Consider the following 8,646-nt stretch of genomic DNA (forward strand, 5'->3'; position numbering starts at 1 on the left):
ATGCCTGAGACCTGGATTCCTCTGCGGTCCCTCCCCACCCCCCTTTACTAGTTTTCCACTCATGTCTCTCCTTGTTGCCCTTCACTCTCCGAACAGCAATATTTTAAATGGGAAATGGTTTATCCATAGCAATCAATACCTGCTTTTCCACCAATTATCACTTATTTATATATGAACAGTAGTTCAGCTGGGAAACATAGGAGTCTGCCCTTTCACAGGGGCACATGAGCAAGCTCTCTCAGAAATCCGGAAGGGACAGCAATCAGCTCCCAAATGCAGCCAGGACTCCCTCCCTCCCTCTCCTCCACCAAGGCAGACAGAGCTCCCTCCCCCAGATCCCAAAACACAGAGGGTCAGCCACGGATGGGGACCAAGGCTCTGCATTTTCTTTCAGCCAGCTCCCACTTCCCACGGATGCACTCGACTGCATTCCCCTGGAAATCAGACATGGAGATACAAAGCCATCCCCCAGAAGCACCCCTGACGGGACCCTCTGTGCCCCAGCCCGGCCCCCATACACCCGCACAGCAGTGCAGGAACTCAGCACCTCCAGAGGTAAGAGAAAGTGAACTTCCCGACAGACCCGTCCCTCTGCCAGACTAGCCTGTTCCTCAGACATTTCACACTCACAAGGAGGATGGGTGGGTGGGGGGGGCAACCTGCGCCGGCTTCTATCTGACAGCTGACACCTGGTCCCTGTCCACTGAGGGTTCCGACACCATGCACAGGCCCACAAACACGCGCTCATTTCAGAAGTGCCCTCTCCCTCTCTCTGGCTCGCCAGCGGCCCAAGTGAGGGTAATGGGCCCGCTCATTTTGCCCCATTCGGAGGAGCCTGGCTGCGGGCCGCTGGGCAGCTCCAGGCACCATGGGGCTGTGCATGCACCCTGGGCGCGCCCCGCGCAGGCATCGGAGAAACGACGGGGGTCCCGGCGGAGGGTGGTCTCCTGTTGGCGCCCACCCCCGCGCCGTGGACCCTGAGGTCACTCACCGCCCGTAAGCTGTGCGGGGCCGAAGCACAGAGCCAGCTGGATCTACAGGACCACGGCCAGCAGCCTGCGAGGGGGCAGCGGCTGCTGCTGCTGCTGCTTCTCCAGAAATCCGTCTCCCGGGCTCCGGTTCATTCCATGATGCATCTTTTGTCCAGGCACCGCACCCGGCTCACAGGCGCCTGCAATCAGGAGCGGACGCGGCGGTGCCTGAGCCGCGGGGCGTGGGGCAGCGGGGCCTCCCCTCCTCCATCCCCCTCCCTGCGGGAACCCCCCTCCCGGCCCCCACTGGCATCACCACCCACCCCCCTACCCGCCGCGCGCAACCCGCGGCATTGCCCCGAGGCGCGCCGCGCGGGTGGACGGCGGGGGAGGGGCGGCCTGGCCGGGATTTCGCCGGAACCTTGGCCACTAAGTCCGAAGCATCCCCGCGTCTCCTGCTGGACCCGCACTTTTGCCGGGGCCTATGCGTTTTCACTCTCGGGCACCTCGCGGCGTGGCAGCGGGTCCCCGCGCGACCTACCCCACCTCCGGACTCTCGGTCGTGCCCTGAGGTCGCGGGGGTTCCCGGCGCGGCGGACCCTCCCTGGCCCGCGGGCTCCCGCGCTTACCAAGGGGCTTCTCTGGCAGCTTCCTTCCCGCCCCTGCCGCCTCCCTGCGCCGCTCTGACCCGCATCTGTGCGCGACGTCTGCGCCGCCACCGCGCTAGCCAGAGGGAAGCCTCGGCAGCGCCAGACCCCCGCCCGCGCCCCCCCTCCGGCTCCCGCGGCACCGGGACCAATCAGAATCCCGCGCGCCTGCACCTGCCTGCCCCGCGGCCAGGCGGCCTCCAACCCACGCGGCGGGCCCGCGACATGTCAGCCCTCGGTCCCCGCGAAGGTTCCGCGCGTCCCTTTGGGGCCCGAGTGGCGACCGAAGCGGCTGAGACCCTCCCCATCCCAGGGCATCCCAGCGTTTGCCCTTCAGGATCCGCGGGTACTGCGATCCGAGGCCTGTGCCTTGGAACTGCCCTGGCCTCTCCCAGCGTCTGCGCCGCTTGCGCGGGGGTCCCGCGGGGGGCCTGTGCGGGGTGGGGGTGCGATCCTTGCAGCTGAAGAAGCCTGGGTACCCGGGAAAGGGAGGCCTCTGGAGGGGTGGGGCCTCAACCCGAGGGGTTCGGGTGTTGGCTCCCAGTCCTCAGGGGGTAGCCTGAGCCTCCACGTGGTTCTTGGAGCACAACCCGGCACCCGCATAGGGGTGGCCCACTCCCCCGACCCCTTTCTCCTCCGCCCACCGTTCCGCCCGAGGCTGGTCTCCCTCTAGTTGAAGGGTGAACTAAGGAGGTGGTGCAGGCAGGCGGCAATTCACTTCCGGCGCTCCCCGTTTTGCCGCTGCAGTTTGCGCCCTGAAAACCATTTTCCTGATACCAACAGCAAATCATCCCGATTCTATCGGGTTTGGATTTATTTCTTTGTTTAGGCTTTATCAAATTGAGATGGCCGCTTTGCACACCGTAGGTTTGACACTTTGGCACAAGTTAATTCCTGCTAATACGGTCTCACTTTGGGGGTTCTGGAATCTGAGTTGGGCACCATTCCACATTTCGGAGGTCCTATAACTGACCTCTGCCGTTTGAATATTTACTCCCATTTTTTTCCCCCTCAGTAAGCCATCCAATCAGCAAAGCTGAGAAATAGTTGACCATGCACGTTTTTACCGTAGTAAGAGGTCTACATGTATGTATATTCTACTGAACTCTGTTCTTCAACCAATGCGCAACCCATTTGTACAGACACCATCAGGATCAAAAGGAACACACACGTTTTTCTGTCCAAACACGGGATCTAGGCTGGAGTCCCCTGACATTTCTAATAAGCGGTCATTCCGCCTCATGGAATACTTCCTGAGGGAGCCTGGTACATTCGCCAACACCTCTCTTAGAAAAGCCTCTCCAGCAAATATAGTTTCTGACCCACACATGATGCAACAGAGAAGTTATTCTGAATAATTTGCTTCCGTTCATGCAACATAAGAAAAACCAACATGAGGGTGGCCACCGCAACACCCCAGCTGTGAGTTTTCTATAGGACCTTTTGTGTTGGTCTGCTAAAACAGCCCTAACCACGTAGCCCTTGCGGGGTCATGACCAAGACAGGTCTATCTTCTCAGTTTTGGAGGCCAGCCACTCAAGATCAAGGTGTCAGCACGTTTGGTTTCTCCTGAGGCCTGTCTCCCCAGCATGAGGGGAGTGGCTTTGTGCCCATGTCACTGACTGACCACAGTGCAGTGGCCCGACTTCAACTCTGCGGTCCCTGTGCTATTTTCCCTCACTTTTCCCTTCCATCCCCCAGCCTCTCCCTGCCCACTATGAGACATTTTTCAAAACGTAGTGAATCTCTTTTGGGGGGGAAAATTATGATTTCACTTTCAGTGGCCAGCAGTATTTCCCTCAGGATGTGTTAGTTGAGCACCAGCTGTGAACAGGATGAGAAAGTGATCACAGAACACAAAACTTCTGTGACCTTTGAGAACTTACGTTCCGGTGAAGGAAGACACAAGAAGCCAACAAAGGAAAGCACTGGGTCTGTCTGGAGCTGTTAAGTGCTGGGCAGAATAATAAATATGTAATATGATAGATATATAATAAATATAAACCATAAATTGGGGAATGGGTGGAGGATGGATGGAGGTGAAGTCCAGGCTAAGTCAGTGTAATGAAGCGATCCAGTACACAGTCACTTGGACTGGTTACTCTTCTCTCTCAGCATCTCTGCTCGACAGTCACTCAGGTGCCCCGATACCTTCTGCATCGTTGCTCTGCCCTCCCCCTAAGATAACGTCTTCGTGCATATAGCTGTAGCCGGATCCCTGGCATGTCCAGGTTCCAGCCTGAGGAAAGTGGTCAAGAAGGGAAGCCTAAGGCCAACGAACCGTCACCTATGCGGAAGAAATGGATGGAGGAGATGGAAGGATGGCATGGACCTGGTTGGAGGGGTCGAGGCTAGAACCGGGAGGAAGCGATGAAGGAAGGAGGAGGCCCAGCCCCATTTGTGCCCTCCTGCCCATGCTCCCACACACCCCAGAAGCAGAGCTAACTCTGGAGCAGCACAGAGGGGCCAACCAGATCCCCTCAGACGGCACAGTGGCTGCCCTGACCTCCCATTTGACCATGTCCTCTGTGAAAAGGACACCTACCTCAGACACATTTCTATAGAACTAAGAGCACCCAAAAGTCACCCCCTGTTAGAAAACCAAAGAAAGCCAAAATGGGTCCCTAGGATGAAGCAAGTATCCGCTCACTAATCCTGAGACGTGCACGCCCCAAAAGCTCCCCCATGCTCCAGATGTCCAGATCTTTCCGCACAATGCCTGAGACCTGGATTCCTCTGCGGTCCCTCCCCACCCCCCTTTACTAGTTTTCCACTCATGTCTCTCCTTGTTGCCCTTCACTCTCCGAACAGCAATATTTTAAATGGGAAATGGTTTATCCATAGCAATCAATACCTGCTTTTCCACCAATTATCACTTATTTATATATGAACAGTAGTTCAGCTGGGAAACATAGGAGTCTGCCCTTTCACAGGGGCACATGAGCAAGCTCTCTCAGAAATCCGGAAGGGACAGCAATCAGCTCCCAAATGCAGCCAGGACTCCCTCCCTCCCTCTCCTCCACCAAGGCAGACAGAGCTCCCTCCCCCAGATCCCAAAACACAGAGGGTCAGCCACGGATGGGGACCAAGGCTCTGCATTTTCTTTCAGCCAGCTCCCACTTCCCACGGATGCACTCGACTGCATTCCCCTGTAAATCAGACATGGAGATACAAAGCCATCCCCCAGAAGCACCCCTGACGGGACCCTCTGTGCCCCAGCCCGGCCCCCATACACCCGCACAGCAGTGCAGGAACTCAGCACCTCCAGAGGTAAGAGAAAGTGAACTTCCCGACAGACCCGTGCCTCTGCCAGACTAGCCTGTTCCTCAGACATTTCACACTCACAAGGAGGATGGGTGGGTGGGGGGGGCAACCTGCGCCGGCTTCTATCTGACAGCTGACACCTGGTCCCTGTCCACTGAGGGTTCCGACACCATGCACAGGCCCACAAACACGCGCTCATTTCAGAAGTGCCCTCTCCCTCTCTCTGGCTCGCCAGCGGCCCAAGTGAGGGTAATGGGCCCGCTCATTTTGCCCCATTCGGAGGAGCCTGGCTGCGGGCCGCTGGGCAGCTCCAGGCACCATGGGGCTGTGCATGCACCCTGGGCGCGCCCCGCGCAGGCATCGGAGAAACGACGGGGGTCCCGGCGGAGGGTGGTCTCCTGTTGGCGCCCACCCCCGCGCCGTGGACCCTGAGGTCACTCACCGCCCGTAAGCTGTGCGGGGCCGAAGCACAGAGCCAGCTGGATCTACAGGACCACGGCCAGCAGCCTGCGAGGGGGCAGCGGCTGCTGCTGCTGCTGCTTCTCCAGAAATCCGTCTCCCGTGCTCCGGTTCATTCCATGATGCATCTTTTGTCCAGGCACCGCACCCGGCTCACAGGCGCCTGCAATCAGGAGCGGACGCGGCGGTGCCTGAGCCGCGGGGCGTGGGGCAGCGGGGCCTCCCCTCCTCCATCCCCCTCCCTGCGGGAACCCCCCTCCCGGCCCCCACTGGCATCACCACCCACCCCCCTACCCGCCGCGCGCAACCCGCGGCATTGCCCCGAGGCGCGCCGCGCGGGTGGACGGCGGGGGAGGGGCGGCCTGGCCGGGATTTCGCCGGAACCTTGGCCACTAAGTCCGAAGCATCCCCGCGTCTCCTGCTGGACCCGCACTTTTGCCGGGGCCTATGCGTTTTCACTCTCGGGCACCTCGCGGCGTGGCAGCGGGTCCCCGCGCGACCTACCCCACCTCCGGACTCTCGGTCGTGCCCCAAGGTCGCGGGGGTTCCCGGCGCGGCTGACCCTCCCTGGCCCGCGGGCTCCCGCGCTTACCTACGGGGCTTCTCTGGCAGCTTCCTTCCCGCCTCTGCCGCCTCCCTGCGCCGCTCTGACCCGCATCTGTGCGCGACGTCTGCGCCGCCACCGCGCTAGCCAGAGGGAAGCCTCGGCAGCGCCAGACCCCAGCCCGCGCCCCCCCTCCGGCTCCCGCGGCACCGGGACCAATCAGAATCCCGCGCGCCTGCACCTGCCTGCCCCGCGGCCAGGCGGCCTCCAACCCACGCGGCGGGCCCGCGACATGTCAGCCCTCGGTCCCCGCGAAGGTTCCGCGCGTCCCTTTGGGGCCCGAGTGGCGACCGAAGCGGCTGAGACCCTCCCCATCCCAGGGCATCCCAGCGTTTGCCCTTCAGGATCCGCGGGTACTGCGATCCGAGGCCTGTGCCTTGGAACTGCCCTGGCCTCTCCCAGCGTCTGCGCCGCTTGCGCGGGGGTCCCGCGGGGGGCCTGTGCGGGGTGGGGGTGCGATCCTTGCAGCTGAAGAAGCCTGGGTACCCGGGAAAGGGAGGCCTCTGGAGGGGTGGGGCCTCAACCCGAGGGGTTCGGGTGTTGGCTCCCAGTCCTCAGGGGGTAGCCTGAGCCTCCACGTGGTTCTTGGAGCACAACCCGGCACCCGCATAGGGGTGGCCCACTCCCCCGACCCCTTTCTCCTCCGCCCACCGTTCCGCCCGAGGCTGGTCTCCCTCTAGTTGAAGGGTGAACTAAGGAGGTGGTGCAGGCAGGCGGCAATTCACTTCCGGCGCTCCCCGTTTTGCCGCTGCAGTTTGCGCCCTGAAAACCATTTTCCTGATACCAACAGCAAATCATCCCGATTCTATCGGGTTTGGATTTATTTCTTTGTTTAGGCTTTTGCAAATTGAGATGGCCGCTTTGCACACCGTAGGTTTGACACTTTGGCACAAGTTAATTCCTGCTAATACGGTCTCACTTTGGGGGCTCTGGAATCTGAGTTGGGCACCATTCCACCTTTCGGAGGTCCTATAACTGACCTCTGCCGTTTGAATATTTACTCCCATTTTTTTCCCCCTCAGTAAGCCATCCAATCAGCAAAGCTGAGAAATAGTTGACCATGCACGTTTTTACCGTAGTAAGAGGTCTACATGTATGTATATTCTACTGAACTCTGTTCTTCAACCAATGCGCAACCCATTTGTACAGACACCATCAGGATCAAAAGGAACACACACGTTTTTCTGTCCAAACACGGGATCTAGGCTGGAGTCCCCTGACATTTCTAATAAGCGGTCATTCCGCCTCATGGAATACTTCCTGAGGGAGCCTGGTACATTCGCCAACACCTCTCTTAGAAAAGCCTCTCCAGCAAATATAGTTTCTGACCCACACATGATGCAACAGAGAAGTTCACCATTCTGAATAATTTGCTTCCGTTCATGCAACATAAGAAAAGCCAACATGAGGGTGGCCACCGCAACACCCCAGCTGTGAGTTTTCTATAGGACCTTCTGTGTTGGTCTGCTAAAACAGCCCTAACCACGTAGCCCTTGCGGGGTCATGACCAAGACAGGTCTATCTTCTCAGTTTTGGAGGCCAGCCACTCAAGATCAAGGTGTCAGCACGTTTGGTTTCTCCTGAGGCCTGTCTCCCCAGCATGAGGGGAGTGGCTTTGTGCCCATGTCACTGACTGACCACAGTGCAGTGGCCCGACTTCAACTCTGCGGTCCCTGTGCTATTTTCCCTCACTTTTCCCTTCCATCCCCCAGCCTCTCCCTGCCCACTATGAGACATTTTTCAAAACGTAGTGAATCTCTTTTGGGGGGGAAAATTATGATTTCACTTTCAGTGGCCAGCAGTATTTCCCTCAGGATGTGTTAGTTGAGCACCAGCTGTGAACAGGATGAGAAAGTGATCACAGAACACAAAACTTCTGTGCCCTTTGAGAACTTACGTTCCGGTGAAGGAAGACACAAGAAGCCAACAAAGGAAAGCACTGGGTCTGTCTGGAGCTGTTAAGTGCTGGGCAGAATAATAAATATGTAATATGATAGATATATAATAAATATAAATCATAAATTGGGGAATGGGTGGAGGATGGATGGAGGTGAAGTCCAGGCTAAGTCAGTGTAATGAAGCGATCCAGTACACAGTCACTTGGACTGGTTACTCTTCTCTCTCAGCATCTCTGCTCCACAGTCACTCAGGTGCCCCGATACCTTCTGCATCGTTGCTCTGCCCTCCCCCTAAGATAACGTCTTCGTGCATATAGCTGTAGCCGGATCCCTGGCATGTCCAGGTTCCAGCCTGAGGAAAGTGGTCAAGAAGGGAAGCCTAAGGCCAACGATCCGTCACCTATGCGGAAGAAATGGATGGAGGAGATGGAAGGATGGCATGGACCTGGTTGGAGGGGTCAAGGCTAGAACCGGGAGGAAGCGATGAAGGAAGGAGGAGGCCCAGCCCCATTTGTGCCCTCCTGCCCATGCTCCCACACACCCCAGAAGCAGAGCTAACTCTGGAGCAGCACAGAGGGGCCAACCAGATCCCCTCAGACGGCACAGTGGCTGCCCTGACCTCCCATTTGACCATGTCCTCTGTGAAAAGGACACCTACCTCAGACACATTTCTATAGAACTAAGAGCACCCAAAAGTCACCCCCTGTTAGAAAACCAGAGAAAGCCAAAATGGGTCCCTTGGATGAAGCAAGTATCCGCTCACGAATCCTGAGACGTGCACGCCCCAAAAGCTCCCCCATGCT

Source organism: Mustela nivalis, assembly GCF_964662115.1.
Source record: "Mustela nivalis genome assembly, chromosome: 16".
Classification (NCBI taxonomy): Eukaryota; Metazoa; Chordata; class Mammalia; order Carnivora; family Mustelidae; genus Mustela; species Mustela nivalis.